Here is a 16,763-nt window from a genome sequence, read left to right on the forward strand (position 1 = left end):
TACAGGTTCCCTCCTTGCCTACTCCGATGTAGTATGATCTTACATCCATGGATAGTCCATTGTCATACTAGAGCCACTTTGCTTGCTGGGAATAGAATACGCCCTCGCACGCCCTTAGTGAGGTGGGGGTTTTAATACGTTCCTACCAACCTTCTTTTCTTTCCTCCTTGAGGAAAGAGATCCTCCTCCCCTCCGGCCCTAAAAGCTGTCCGTCATAGGGGAGGCCCTGCCTCTTCCGGGTCTCTTCGGCTGGGCCACTGCTTCCTTCTCTCTTGCTTGCTCTCTCTCTTTTGTGGGTTATAGCAACTGTTGCCTTGTGAATCAAGCGCCATAGTCACCGTAGTCCTGGTGACTGTTTACTCATCAACAACAACTGCTCTTCCACTGCTTTCTATTTGCTTCCTAATCATCACCTACAACAGCCACCACCAGCAAGAACAACACAGCTTTCCACGATTCAGGTGAATGTAACTGTTCTGTATAGGCTTGCAATTCTGCCTTTCTATCCCTTTCTTCTCCCCCCGCCTCCACCCCAGCTTTTGCCTCCTCCCTCCTTGCAGCATCCAGGCTGGGACTGCTGCATTTGGCTTCGCTATTGATTGGGGGGAGGCGGGCGGGGGGAGGGGGAGAGGGAGAGAGAGAAAAGCCTCGAGCGCTTTCTCTTCCTCATCCTTTCTTCCCTCCCAATTTATAATATAGGAAGAGACATAATTTCCAAAGGGGGGAAAAATGATGTAAATTGCCCTGTGGTTGTTTATTATGAAGGGTATTTATCTTTGTTATTATTATTATTATTATTATTATTATTATTATTATTATTAGTTATCTGACACGCTGCAGTACTTGTAATGTTCCAAAGTATCTTGTACATCAATAGGGAAAGGCCTATGTTACCTGTAGTACACATTAGAGATCCTTTAAAATTGTCTTGAAGGTGTGATTAGTAGTTAATAGTAGAGGTTGAAGGGCTAATTGGTACTATATAAGATTCTTCAGTGCAATTAATTGTCATGTCTTGGTGAAAGTGTAATTTAATTTTATAAATTCATTTTATGGCTGTACCTCTGAATTCCTAACATTCTCTTCTCATCAACTAACACTTTCATTTTATTTTAAAAACATATTTGTTCTACATGGAATATTTGATTGTATTATTTTGTCATGCACTGATTCAGAGCCTTTTTTAATTCTTCAGCTTGTGCTACTTGTAGAATTTAACCTGCTAGTATAGAAACCACTAAGTTTTCAGTAAACTCAAAGGAGTTGTGCATATTTAGAGCACACAATGCTGTGTTTGTCTTACTTTCTTAGAAACCCATTTGTTTCTGAAGAACTAAAGAAATATTGAATGTATAGTTCGATAGGAATAAGAGCCATCTACCTGGCTATGCCTTCTTAATTAAGGTGGCCCTATCATGCTATGTTGTTGATCCATATAGTTTCTCGTCATTCAGTTTCTGTATCAAGTTGTGTTATCTCAGTAGATGATTTAAAATAGTTTTATAGTCTATTAACCCTAGCTTATACTGTGTTAGGAAGTGTACCTCTTCTTACAAAAAATGTACATGCTATCTTTCTTATGAGCATAGCTTCTTTCTGCTGCCTAATAAAAGTTCTATGTGGAAAAACAAGAGAACATATCTACTGTGGGTTTTAACCTATTTTTAAATTACTTTAAAAGGAGAAAAACTTGGATACCATGTAACTGTCTAGTTCTTCACAACCCCTTAGCCACAGAAATCCCATATGCATTTCCTTTATAATTGCATTACTTGAATTTACTCTACTCTCTCTCATTTAGTGCCACGATGAAATGTTTAATTGCCTCTTACACCCATATTTACATGGCACAAAACTAGGATATTTTTATCTTCAGTAATTCCATTTTGTTTTATCACATTATGAATACTTTTGAATTAAACCTAATTTTGAGATAACTGTAAAGTAATATTGTATCAGGAAAATAATGATTCATTTTTTAGAATTACTGTTTACTAACATGCAGATACAAGCCCATGAAATGGAAGGCAAAATGCTGTATTTTTAAAGGGATATTTGGAATACAGATAATGGGGGAAGCTAAAGAACAGCCTTGGAACATTTTCCTAGAATCATAGAATGGTTTGGGTTGGAAAGGACCTTAAAGATTATCTAATTCCAACCCCACTGACATGGGCAGGGACACCTTCCAATGGACCAGGTTGCTCAGAGCCCCAGCCAGCCTGGCCTTGAACACATTCAGGGATGGGGGCATCCACAACTTCCTGGGCAACCTGTTCTAGTGTCTCACCACCCTCACAGCAAATAATTTCTTCCTAATATCCAATCTAAATCAGCCCTCTTTCAGCTTAAAGCCATTGCCCCTTGTCCTATCACTACATGCCCTTGTAAAAAGGCCCTCTCCAGCCTTCCTGTACCCCCCCTTTAGGTACTGGAAGGGACTATAAGGTCTCCCCAAAGCCTTCTCTTCTCCAGGCTGAACAAGTCCCAACTGTCTCAGTCTGTCTTCATAGGAGAGGTGCTTCAGCCCTCTGATCATCTTTGTGGCCTCCTCTGGACTTGCTCCAACAGATCCACATCTTTCTTGTGCTGGGGGCCCCAGAGCTGGATGCACAACTTCATGTGGGGTCTCACCAAAGCAGAATAGAGGGGGAAAATCACCTCCTTCACCCTGATGGCCACACCTCTTTTGATGCAGCCCAGGACACGGTTGGCTTTCTGGGCTGCAAGCACACATTGCTGAGACATATTGAGACTCTCATCCACCAACAGCCCCAAATTCTTTTCCCCAGGGCTGCACTCAATCCATTCTCTGCCCAGACTGTACTTGTTCTTGGGACTGCATCGACCCAGGTGCAGGATCTTGCACTTGGCCTTGTTGAATTTCATGAGGTTTGCACAGACCCACCTCTCAAACCTGTCAAGGTCCCTCTGGATGCCATCCTGTCCCTCCAGCATGTCGAGTGCATCATGCAGCTCGGTGTCATTGGCAAACTTGCTGAGGGTGCACTCAATCCCACTGTCCATGTTGCTGACAAAGATGTTAAACAGCACAAGTCCCAGTACAGACCCCTGAGGAACACCACTTGTCCCTGGCATTCACTTGGACATCAAGCCACTGACTGCAACTCTGAGTGTGACCATCCAGCCAATTCCTTTTCCACCAAGTGGTCCATCAATCGAATCCACGTCTCTCTAGTTCCCTTGTCCACCATTTTGTTGATTTTGTTTCTAGATAAGTTAAACTAAATAGCAGTCTTGAAAACTTTTTTGTGTCAACATTTTCTTTGCTTTTGCAATTTATGTTTTAGTCCTACTTTGCTTTTTTATTATTGCTGATCATTTTTTTTTCTGTTCATGTACATATAATTCTGTTTTCTCTATCTGCTGGTGCTTGGTTATCTCTTCAATATGTTACCTTTTTGCAGAATTGTTTCCTATCCACTTTTCTGTCCTTTTCCTTGTTAGATGTTTCACTTCCACATGGTTTAATGTTTCGGTTTACTTGAGGTAGAGGGGTGTGTCAAGGCTGGGAAGCACTGTATATTAGACATCTCTGAACTATATCCAGCTGAGCTGCAGAGATAACCAACAGGTGCTCTTTTATTAATCTGTTTTCTTTTGGGGTGTAAATGTTACCTGCTTCATCTCAATATACACAGAATTGACATTTAAAATTTATTTTGAAGAAGACTTCTTCAGCCAATTGCAAATGACTAGAAAGAACACTTATTCAGCAGTCCAGGATCTATTTTTCACACCAGAAACCTGAAGATTAGTTAAAACATCCTCAAACATATTGTGAAAATAATCATATTGAGGAATTTGTCTTTTTGTCAAGTTGGAGAATCTGAGGAAGTTTTAATTTTTTTTTTTTTTTAGATAATATAGAAGTGTACTTGGTTGATAGCTGCTTAGGTTTCTGCAGAACATATTAAAGCCTTATTCCTTTGTGGTATAGTAGTGCTTCTGTGTCTGGCTTGACATCTCTTGGTGTAATAACCCTTTACCACATTAAATTTACCATTTAAAAATCAGGGATTTACTGAAACTTAGTATTGGAGTAGCTGTTTTCAGGGGGGTTTTAGTATTTATCTTTATATATATATATAATTATATACTTGTATCTATGTATACATTTAAATACAGGTGATTGAGGTGTTTTGGTTTTTTTTTTTAAACATGCCCTGTTCTTGGAATTGCAGAGAAGTTAATTTTCCTGAAGGTTCTGGGTGTTTGACACTATGCCCAGCTGGAAAAATAATAAATTTAGTAAAGATATAACAAAATGAAAACATACTCATGTTGGAAAATGTTCAAGAGTCTTAAGTGTAGATGGCAATATTTATTTCATTTTGGGCAGATATTTATCATGTACATGTGAAACAGCTGTTTAGAGAGATTGAGGATATGAACATCTGCATGTGTGTCAAAGCCTGGTCTATGTACTTGCATCAAGTACTTAAAAGTTTGATGCTGAGAAGTGAGGGAGGGAGAAGGAATTTGAATGGAAAAGACTAAAGGGAACATTGAACATAGACAGTATGTACTGTAGAAACATCTCACAGATCAGGGAGATACTCCATAATAGTGAAGGGGGAAATGTTGGTTTAATCTTGGTAGGGTCTGATTTTGGTTGAATTTCTTCATGTGAAGAATACTTATTTAACCAAGCTATCTCACCAAACTTAACAGATTGAGGCTCTTATTCTTATATAAACAAACCTATATGTCTGCAAAAGTTTAGTTGCATTCAAGAGACTGTCTTATGGTACTAATAAAATATTACTTATGGAACAATTGAAGTTGGACAGCATTGCAACTGCTCTTTGCTAAGTCCCTCCTGTCTCTAGTATATCCTTGAGCAACACAGAAGGAAACACTTGCTCTCAGTAGAAACTAGATCTAAAAAAAACCAAGACTGTAAAATGGAGTTCAGATAATCATTAGCTAGTTTTTAAGTGCAACTATTTTTAGAGTATAAATATCTAGATGTCTTTAACTGTAGCTGTGTAGATAGAATATTTTTAGTCTGTTTTCCAAGCTGTTTTCCCTCACTTTTGAGATCACAATCAATAGGATAGCTTTTAATTTTGCAGTGATCTGTCCTTGAAAGTAATTAAAAGTAGTGATTACTGTACTTATGTCTCTATATTAATCTTTTTTGTCTGTGTTGAGGAAAATAGATACTTGATTCAGGATTCTGACTTTCCTCTGTGTTCTTTACAAGGCTAAATCCTAAAAGTGCTGGTGTTACGGGTTGGGTTTGTAACCAGGCAGAAACACCAATTTCATGTAGTGGTTTGGTCCAAAATACTCATTACTGTTTACCTTCTGTGAGATAAGAATTAGGAGAAACGTAAAGCAGGCACCAAACTTAAAAGAATATAAAGAAGTTTATTAACAGACCTAAAAGAAGGAAAAAAAAATTATACCACCTTCAGAACTCTCCTCCTCCCCCCACCTTCCTCCCTTCTCGCACTGACAATGGAAAAAGACAACCCTTAAGATGTTCAGTCTGTTTACCACTTCCATAATAACCTTGTTCAGTCCATTTAGAAAGAGGAGTCTCTTCTTGCTCATGCTATGAAAACAGTATCACAATGAGACAGCCACCTACTTCCAAATATTGTTCAGTCCATTTAGGAAGAGAAGTCTCTCTGCCTGCATGTGAGTCCCTTCCCCCGACTTGCAGCTTTTCAAGGTCACACACAGATAGCAATTGGTTTTCCCGCAACTGCTTTCGAGGGTCCAATCTTGAAGTTTTTTGGGGTACAATTTTAAGGTTGAGCCATTCAGAAACAAAAAACAGAGGCCCTTCTCCTTCCCTGGGAGCAAAGGGTCTTCATAATCTTCATCTTTAGGACTATCTCTGGGAGCATCTCTAGGAACTGAGGTCTTCTCCTTTCCCATTTGGAGCAAAAGTCCTCATCTGGTCCATCTCTCCCTGTCCAAACTTCTCATGAAATTACAGCTGCGTCAGCATCTGCCTATCTCAGCGCAGGTGCTTTTGCTTACGAGTTGAACACTCCACCCCCCATATCTTCATGAAATTACAACGGGATACTCTGATATATCATAGCTTTACAACAGAATTTCAGCTTTAAGCATCTCCTCTCTCTCTTCCCTCAGGTTTTCAGCTCTTCACAGCACTAAAAGGGTTAATCTCACCTCGGCCTTGCAGCTGTGTGGCTTATTGCTGTTGGTCACCTGACCTCTGCCGTACAGAGGTGCTGCTTTGCTGAAATCTTGGCTGCACTGGAGAGGGGGGGGGTGGTTCTGAGCCGCTCTGGCTGCCCACAGCCCTGCTGGGGGGGGGGGGGGGTCATCCTGGAGCCGTGGCCCGGCCTGGCCTGGCCCGAGCAGGGCCTGGGCCAGGCCCACTGGGCCCTGCTGCCACCTGTCCCAGCGCCGGAAACGAGAGAGAGCTTGGGGGGGAGTTTGTCTATTCTTAAATGTGTATCACAGAGGCGGTCACAACTTTAAGTGGCTTAAAATATTGTCCATATTCAAACAGACCAACTGATAGGTTCTATCAGGTCCCAGAGGAAGCTGTAAGCACCCCTTAGCAAGGACATCCCTTCCGGGACTATGCTTGCTAACCTATGACAGCTGGACATCATGGAATCATCATGGTTTGGGTTGGAAGGGACCTTAAAAATCATCCAGTTCCAACCCCCCTGCCATGGGCAGGGACACCTTCCACTAGACCAGGTTGCTCAGGGCTCCATCCAACCTGGCCTTGAACACATCCGGGTATGGGGTGTCCACAGTTTCTCTGGGCAACCTGTTCCAGTGCCTCGCTAGCCTGATGAAATAACTTTTCTTTATGGTTTGTTTTGTAAGCCCACTAGGCAAAAAAAAAGAAAAAAAAAGTTTGGTTTTGAGGTTTAGCAAGTCTAAGTGCCAGGTCTTGCACTTTGGCCACAATAACCCCCTGCAGCACTACAGGCTGGGTACAGTGTGGCTGGACAGCGGCCAGGCAGAAAGGGACCTGCGGGTACTGGTCGACAGCCGACTGAACATGATCCAGCAGTGTGCTCAGGTGGCCAAGAAGGCCAATGGCATCCTGGCCTGTATCAGGAATAGTGTGGCCAGCAGGACCAGGGAAGTGATTCTTCCCCTTTACTTGGCACTGGTTAGGCCACACCTTGAGTAATGTGTCCAGTTCTGGGGCCCCAATTTTGGAAGGATGTTGAGATGCTTGAATGTGTCCAGAGAAGGGCAACAAGGCTGGTGAGGGGTCCGGAATGCAAGCTTTATGAAGAATGGCTGAGGGAGCTGGGGTTGCTTAGCCTGGAAAAAAGGAGGCTCAGGGGAGACCTTATTGCTCTCTACAACTACCTGAAAGGAGGTCGTAGTCAGGTGCAGGTTGGTCTCTTTTTCCAGGCAACAACTGACAGAACAAGAGGACACAGTGTTAAGCTGTGCCAGGGGAAGTTTAGGCTAGACATTAGGAAGAATTTCTTCACTGAAAGAGTGATTAGGCACTGGAATGGGCTGCCCAGAGAGGTGGGGGAGTCACCATCCCTGGAGGTGTTTAAAAAATGACTGAATGTGGCACTCAGTGCCATGGTTTAGTTGATAAGGTGGTTAGGTCATAGGTTGGACCCGATGATCTCAAAGGTCTTTTCCAACCTAGTTAATTCTGTGATTCTGTGATTTGCTTTAGAAAAAACACTACAAGCTTATGAATTATGGAGAAGAAACAAAATACCAGTTGCAAAAGCAGTTCTCATTCATTAATGCTCTCTTAGGAAGAAATTTTCTCTTCTTCCCCCCCCTTCCCCCCAACTTCTTGCTTTCAAAGGAGTCTTCATTTTGTTATTCTTTTTTGAGGTCCCTATAGAAAACCTTGACCAAGTAATATTAAATGCTTTGAGATGCACAAACTGGGTGTTGTATAGACTAGTTATCTCAGCCTTTTTGATAACTTTCAAGACATGCTTTTATTATTGTGTTCCTAAAGAAATAGTTTCTGTGATAGTGCCTTCCATCTTATTTGAAAGAGGGGTAGAGGGTTCAAAAACACAGATTTCATCAGAATAATTATCTGGGGAAAGGTAAGACTAAATTTATGCTACTATTGAAGAAAATGCAGTCAGTTCTCAGGTTTTAAATATTTCATTTGGCAATAAACATCTGGCCAGTCAGCAAACATCCACACCTTATACTCTCTGTTGTAATATGGATACAATTGAAGAGCAAAAGGCATAGGCCAGATTTCCTATTTCCTATAATGTCATCAATCATGCTACTTTAGAACAATTTGTAGGAGAAAAGCCACATTGTTCACTTCTTAGCCATTTCTTCACCCTTCTTCAGTGGATTTGCAAAAATATTATTGAAAACACTGATCCTGTAGAGGTATTTTTAGGTATCTAATTTGGCCTGCAGAATGTTTAAGATTGAAAATAATGAATAAAACCAGAAAAACACAGTTTGACAAAAGCAACTTGGAGTCAATATGAAGTTTTTATTGATGAGTGTGATGTCATATAGTATAGAATATTATTTTGGTCAATTGAGATCAGCTGTCCCAGCTGTGTCCCATCCCAACTCCTTGAGCATTCCCAGTCTACTTGCTGGCAGGGCAGTATGAGAAACAGAAAAGACCTTGATGCTGCATAAGCACTTTTCATCAATAGCTGAAACATGGATGTGTTATCAACACTTTTTAAAATCACAAATCCAAAACACAGAACCATACAAGTTGCTGTGAAGAAAATTAATTCTATCCCAGCCAAAGCCCAGTGCAATTGTTAAAATCTGTTAGTGTAACCCTTTAATAAAAGAGATCTGTCAGTGTGTGGTGGCTATTTGAGAAGACTTTTAAGCTCTTTAAGCAAATTTATCAGAAATGCATAAGAAGGGCTATAGGTTTATTAGTGCTTCTTAACCTAAAAGCACCACATACCTTTTAGGTTGCCCAGCAACTGACTCCTAGCAACAGTAGCAGATTTAATTTTTAATAGCGACATGTCAGATGTAATAATAAAGCAAGAGTACAGTTGTAATGGTTTTATTTTTATAATAAACTAGTTTGAATTTAAGGAACTTTTTGTCCCTCCAAAATAGGAAGTCTCCTCCACTGACCTTGGTGCCTCCATGTTGTGTCCTCACATGTTCTCACCTCCTTCTCTGTGTAGAAAAAAACTGCGTGTGCCCCACTTCTGGCAGCAAAACTAACAAAGCTGTTTAGAATGAGAGTTGCTGTCAGGTTTTGGTGTGGGGGTGGGATTTTTGTCTAATTTCCATTTTTCTAGCATAGTACTATGAGATAAAACAGAAAATAAAGAATCAATAAATGGAACATTACATAAGAAATTTAATGCATGCTTAAGGTGATTTGTAAATTTCAACTTCTCTTGTAAATTAATTCATTGTAGGATTTCTTAAAAGTCACCAGCTAAACAAGTAAACAAATGTTTTGGAAGGAATCAAAATTCTTTTACTTTGAGATGCAAGTCAAACTAATGGAGTTAGAAAGAGATCTCCCCTGAACAGGTTATTCCATAACTGCCTACTGTAGAGATTCTTGTGTCTATGTGAAGTTTGCTAAACTCATTTAGACAATTTTTATGTTCCAAAATATAGATGGTCAGTGTTTCATTGTTTTTATTTTTTCTGTTGTCTTCTCTTGGTTCAGCTAACAAATATTCTGAGGCAATTTTTCTAACCTTTTTTGAGATGAATGTTGATATAAAATCCTATATTGATTTTTTAAAATTTTATTTGCTAAACACAATAAAATTGACTATTTTAAATCAAATTCTAACCTTTTTCAAAAAGGTTTGTGAAATTATTGTGAAGATTTGTATAAAAGTTACCAACAGACAAATTTACTCTTTCATACAAGTCTGTCAGTATATGTTTTACCTTTTAAAATCCTTTGTATTAAAGGTGTGAAAAAGGTAGAAAATATGTGGGCAGGTAGGTGGTATGGAGATGGAATGAGACAGAGACATAAAACACGCTTCTGCATGGGCTCCTCTCCATGTGCCACAATTCCTGCCAAGAGCCTGCTCCAGCATGGACTTTCCATAAACTCCAGCATTCTTTGGGGCATATCCACCGTTCCAGTGTCATCTTTGCCACGGGCTGCAGGGGTATCTCTGCTCTGGTGCACCTTCTCCCCCTCTACTTTCACTGACCTTGGTGTCTCTGGGGTTGTTTCTCACATTCTCTCCCCCCCCCCCCCCTTCTCACTCTCACTCTGCTGTGCAGTGATTTTGCCCTTTCTTAAATATGTTATCACAGAGGTGCTACCAGCTTTGCTGATTGGCTCAACTTTGGCCAGTGGTGAGTTTGTTAGGGATCTTGCTGGAACCACCTTTGTTAGGCACAGGGGCAGCCCCTGATCTTTCTTCACAAAAGCCACCTGTGCAACCCTGTGTGGTCTGAACACTAATGGAGTCTGACAACATGTTATAAAACAAAGCTTTATTGAAACAGTAAGAAAGATGAGCAATGATGTGCCCATATGGCACAATTACCATTAGCAAACATAGGCTCATAAGCGATGTCATGACTCTGGTGGACTGCCAGGTACACTTGATGGCTGGGTCATCTGACAGCAACTGCCAATCGTGCAATTGCCTTTTGAGTGTGGGTAAAATTTGTGCCTCCCCTTGACTCCACCATGTTGTGTTCCGCTCCTAAGAGGAAGGGAGCACCCAACATTTGTAGATGCTCATGGTTGAAAAGGAATGACAAATGTCAGAAGGTCTGAAAAAAACTTACAAAGATTTATTAGTAAATTATAAAGTTGGCATGGAAATTGGTATAAGTAAGTCCCTTATCTTCTAGTAGCAAGAAAAATAAAAAATAAAAGAGGGAAGATGGAGAGAAAGAGAAATAGGTCAGATAGGAGAGGAAAGGAGATCACCAGTCCTGGGTCCAGTGTTTATCTGGCTGACAAGGTGTCCAGGGTCCTGGGGGGAAGCCACACAGGCTTTGTGAGGGTACCTTTTTATAGATAAGTTTTCCCCACACCGGAGATAAGTTCCTCGCTTTCTATGCAAATTAGTCATTATATGCACTTTTTTCTTCTGGACCTTTCTGGAAATGGGTTGGAGGGCTTTGGGGGTCTGTGGTGGTCTCATCCCCCCTCTACTGGTCTTGCCTATTACTTGATCCTCATTCCTGCCCTTGCTCTGGACTGTGTTGTACTTATCTCCAGGAGCCAGAACAAGGATGTTTGTCCTAGAAAAGTGCTGCCCTACCTCTGCATGGCCCCTTTTCCAGCCACATCCTGCTCTTTTTTTCCAATTTGCACAGCATGCTCTTACTCATCAATCCTTGTTTGGCTCCATGGCTATCAGTGTTTGAGACGTACACATTAGCTCCTTATCTTCTGGACTTCTACACACCAATGGTAGTGTGATTTGAGAGAATCATACTTTACATGAAGAATGTGGGCAGCATCCTGCCTGTGCTTCTGATATTGGTCAAGAAGCAGGGTATCAGGAAGCAGGGTGTCACCTCCCCCAACTGCCAAAATCTTGCCATGTAAATCTTGTTTTGTTTTAAACCACACTTTGTTAAATGTAATGAGGCTATTTCATTACTTCATATGCCCTCGATAGAGAGCTAGTGATAGAAATTCATCTGAAAGAATCCCTTGCATGTCATAAAGTTTATTTTATGACATACAACCAAAATAAAAGGTAGAAATTAAGAAACCACGCAGATGCTCGCTTGTCCCCCCCCTCCCCCCCAACCCAGTGGAACGGGGAAGAGAATCAGAAGTAAAACTTGTATGTTGAGATAAGAACAGTTTAATAATTGAAAATAAAGTAAAATACAATAATAAATAATAATACTGATAATAAAAAGGAAACAAACACGTGATGCACAATGCAATTTCTCACCACCCACTGACCAATGCCAGACCCCCCTTCCCGAACCCAGATTGGCCACCCTTCTGGGTAACTCTTCCCAGTTTATATACTGGGCATGATGTTCTATGGTGTGGAATATCCCTTTGGTCAGTTCGGGTCACCTGTCCCGGCTGTGCTCCCTCCCAGTTTCTTTTGTGAATCTCCTCACTGACAGAGCATAAGACAAGAAAAAACTCCTTGACTTAGGATAAACACAACTTAGCAAACACCAAAACATCAGTGTGTTATCAACACCACTCTCATTCTGAATCCAAAACACAGCGCTGTAACGGCTACTGAGAAGAAATTAACTCTGTCCCAGCTGAAACCAGGACAGTGCAAAAGGGTTTAGCAGTACTTAATCATGGACTAATTTAACATTTATGAAATGATTCAATAGGGTTTACTACAATTACAGTGACTTAATTATAGATTTGAGATAGCAACATTCATACCATAATCAATTCACATGCACTCACACAGATGTATGCATCTATATCTATATGTGCAAAGGTACCTGTTAAAAACTCCCCTTGAGTTCAGTGAAACATGCCATATCCCTTTGTGTTCTCAATGAGCAAGGGTTGCACCTCGAGGAGTGTGTGTGTGTGGCCTATCAGCCTAAGCCTCATTATCAGCAATAGTCTTTCAATAGTCTTGCAAACTTGAGGGTTCATGAGCTCCGAGTGGCATCCCACTCAGAGGGAGGTGCTGGCAGAGCCCACTGCAGTCCAGGAGAGCTCAAAGGGCCTTTATAGGGTCACAAGATGATTTGCTTTAGTCATCAGTAAGTTTCTATCCTGGCCATAACCCAAGTTGGTAACTACTGGACATTTTTTAAAAATATAACAATGTAACAATGGTACTATTTCACTTATTCAGGTAAATAGTTTTCCAAGGCTGTCAGGGGATAACTGATTATCCCTTGTTCCCCACCTTGATCAGATGTTCCTGATACAATCAGTGTTGTTTCCACCTTTACCATGCAAGAGCTCCTGGTCAAGGGGTGCTTCACTACCCAACTGGTTTGATCAAGGCTTATCAGGAGCTCCTGAGATCTGTTTGTATTTCAATATCAAAATAATTAAAAGTGTGACTAGGTCTTAAAAGTATGGAAAAAGGCAAATGTTATGCTCATCTTCAAGGAGAATGAGGATGAGGAACTGGATAACTACAGGTTTGTCAGTCTAACCTCAGTCCATGGGTAGGTTATGAAGGACGTCCTCTCGTAAACTGTTTCCAGACACATAAAGGATAAGAAGGTGTTTGGGAACAGCCAGTGTGGATTTACCAAGGCAAAGTAGTGCCTGACCAACCTAATAGCTTTCTGTGATGAGCTGACTGTGTGTGTGTCTTTAAGGGGAGAACAGTGGATGTCACACCTTTTACTTTAGCCTTTGATATGGCATTTCATGGTAACCTTATGGCCAAATTGGTGAGATATTGATTGGATAAGTGGACAATAAGGTGGATGGGAAAACTGTCTTGGCCTGCCTGGCTCAAAAGGTGTTGAGTAGTGATACAAAGTCTAGTTGGGAACTGGATAGCAGTGTTGTCCCTCAGGGATTGATACTGGGGTTGATAGTGTTTAATGTCTTTTTTAGTAACCTGGACAGTAGGATAGAATGTACCTTTGACAAGTTTGTGGGTGACAGTAAATTGGTGTGAATGGTCAGTATTCTGGAGGGCAGGGCTGTTGTTCAGAGGGACCCCAACAGGCTGGAGAAATAGGCTGATCAGAATGTCATGGAGTTCAACAAAGGGAAATGCCAAGTCCCACATCTGGGCTGAAATAGCCCCATGTACTGGTACAGGCTGGGAGCCAACTGGCTAGAAAGCAGCCTTGTAGAAAAGGAAGGATCTGGGGGTGCTGGTGGGCAAGAAATTGTACACAAGCCAGAAAAACATGCCCTTGAGACAAAGGCAGCCAAAAGCATCCTTGGCTGTATTAGTAAGAGTGCAGCCAGCAGGTCCAGGGAAGTGATCCTTCCCCTCTATTCCATGATGATGAAATCACATCTGGAATCCTGTGTCCAGTCTTGAACTCCTAGTACATGACAGTCAGAGAGAGATTGGAGCAAGTCTGGGTCTGGAGCATGTGACATGAGGAGAGGCTGAGAGAACTGGATTTGTTCAGCCTAGGAAAGAGAAGTCATGGAGAGACCTTATTGCTGCCTTTCAACTATCTAATGGGAAGGAATAGAGAAGATGGAACCAGACTCTTCTGGGAGGTGCACAGTGAAAGGACAAGAGGCAATGGACACAAGTTGGAACAGGGGAAATTCTGACTTGATATTAGCAAAAGTTGTGTAGAAAGGGGGGAAAAGGATGTGTATCAGGAGGCATTAGGTAGTGTGTTTTCAGTCTCCCTATCATCTGTTTAAAAAAAACCCTGAAGAAATCTGTACCAGCCATATGTTTTTGGTTTTCTTTTTTTTTTTTAAAGAAAGGCAAGTTTTTTATTGTGGCCATGGATTCTGGTTTTAGGAGTATTTATTGAAACTGGTTAGGAATTTATTCTCTTCAGTGTTATATAGGAATCTCAACTATGTTTAAAATTATTCCTGAAAATGAAGCAGCCATAAGCAGGATCGGAAATTCTTAGTAATAATCTAAATAACATTTCAGTCTTATTTTCAGTTAAAATTATTCCCTGAAACACATTCTAGATATAGATGTTTTCTGATTCTACTTAACATGACACTCAGGAAACCTATTCCTAAAATTCAATTTTGAGTGGAAAACAGATATGTATTAATGCCATTTGATCACAACGCAAAACCAAAAAGAATGAACGCAGTTTAGGACAGTTTTCAGGTAGATGGTTACACGACACCTCAAAATCAGCATATACTTGTGTATTTCTTGATGCCTACCAGTAAGAATTTATTGCAAAGTTTAGAAGTGAAGTTTGTGAAAAAAGACCCAGCTGAAAAGGATCTGGGGGTGCTGGTCGACAGCCAGCTGAACATGAGCCAGCATGTGCCCAGGTGGCCAAGAAGGCCAATGACATCCTGCCCTGTATCAGGAATAATGTGGCCAGCAGGACTAAGGAAGTGATTCTTCCCCTGTACTGAGCTCTAGTGAGACCACACTTTGAGTACTGTGTCCAGTCCTGGGCCCCTCACTTCAAGAAGGACATTGAGGTGCTGGAACGAGTCTAGAGAAGGGCAACAAAAACTGTTGAAGGGTCTAGAGAGTAAGTCATATGAGGAACAGCTGAGGGAGCTGGGGTTGCTTAGTCTGGAGAAGAGGAGGCTAAAGGGAGACCTTATTGCTCTCTACAACTACCTGAAAGGAGGTTGTAGCAAGGTGGTAATTGGCCTCTTCTCCCAAGTAACAAGGGGTAGGACAAGAGGAAATGTCCTTAAGTTGCACCAGGGGAGGTTAAGATTGCATAACTACTGTTATAATTTCAAATATATACCTGTAGAAAATCTGTTGAACATCTCATTCCTAATTACTGGCAGAGACAGAACAATACCTATACAATAGCTAGGCAAAACTTGAAGCCATATGATAAATGCTTATTTAATTTGGATTGCATCTTCCATTTTATTGTGGCACTAAGTGGTGTTGGGAAATATAATAAAAAGATCAGAAATTACCGACAACATAATACAACAGCTGAGATATTAGCATCCTTTCAGGTAGTTATAGAGAACAATAAGGTCTCCCCTGAGCCTCCCCTTCTTCAGACTAAACAACCCCAGCTCCCTCAGCTGCTCCTCATATGACATTCTCCAGACACTTCACCAGGTTCAGTGCCCTTCTCTGGACACACTCTAAGACCTCGATGTCCTTCCTGTATTGAGGGGCCCAAAACTGAACACAGTATCCGAGGTGTGCCCTCACCAGTGCCAAAGAACAGGGAGATGATCACGGCCCTAGTCCTGCTGGCCACGCTATTTCTGATACATATCTTCTACTTCCCTTACTGGTACTTAGTTAATATGAACAGGAGCTTGAACAGGGAAGAGATTTATTGGAAAAATAAATTTTGTATAGAAGAAATCTGGTGGTACTTGGAAGCAGATACCAGGGAGGGATAGGACCATTGGACTGACTTTGAATAGAGGATGGAATTTTGAGAGATTTGAGTTCTGATAAATACATACCTTAGGTGAAAGTGGAAAAAGAAAGGGAGAACAGGATCAAAATCTTCAGAAAAGGGGTAGGTGAAGGAGGGTATGAGAAATGTTAATTCTATGTACTATAGAGGGATTATTATCAAATATAGCAATTCTTTGTTTTTGACTAAAATGTTACAAAATCATTTTTTAATGAAGTTTCTTCCTTCAAAACTGTGGGTTTTTAACCTTTTTCCTGCTTTTCCTTTCTTTTTCTGTTTTTCCTTTTTTGAAATTGTCATGATGTACAGTAGTGTATTTTGTATGGTTCTCTCTAGTGTTTCTCACTTTTAATTTGAAAAGTCCAGAAATTAGGGTGTTAATCTGGAAACCTATGCTAAATTCCCTGCTGTGTTACAGATTATGTTTGTGGTCTTGTCTGGAGCAAATTATTTGGGCTCAGATAATCAAAGATAATCAGGGACCTAATTCCTCTTAGCTACTCTTTGGTTGCAATTTTTAAGTATATGAAAGTGTGCAGGATTTTTTTACTTTGTTAATACCCTTTATATGATTTTGTATTTGGTTCATTCTCTGGTATATACAGTAGTCAAATTAAAAGGAAAATAACTGGGATTTCTATGCTTTTTGTCAAATTGTCTCTCCTGTCTCCAACAGTTGCAGGGGAAAAAAAGGGGTTTGAGTTTCATTGGGAATATCACATTTGAAGAAAATAGTTTGTTCATACTAAATTGACCATGTTCTAGTAAAATATAAAGGAAAGGATACTGTCACATGAAAGGGGGGTTTT

General features: G+C 40.8%; 1 protein-coding gene across 2 annotated transcripts in view; it reads left to right on the forward strand.

Annotated features, from left to right (window-relative positions):
• The first annotated feature begins 259 nt into the window (after positions 1-259).
• LOC138102746 (transcription factor RFX3-like) overlaps positions 260-16,763 on the forward strand; it is a 243,462-nt gene continuing 226,958 nt past the window's right edge. For both annotated transcript variants that reach the window (XM_069000496.1, XM_069000497.1), the window contains exon 1: positions 260-461. The gene's annotated coding sequence lies outside the window, so the exon portion shown is untranslated. The remainder of the gene's footprint in view (positions 462-16,763) is intronic.

This window comes from Aphelocoma coerulescens, assembly GCF_041296385.1.
Source record: "Aphelocoma coerulescens isolate FSJ_1873_10779 chromosome W unlocalized genomic scaffold, UR_Acoe_1.0 ChrW_unloc_scaf_1, whole genome shotgun sequence".
NCBI lineage: Eukaryota > Metazoa > Chordata > Aves > Passeriformes > Corvidae > Aphelocoma > Aphelocoma coerulescens.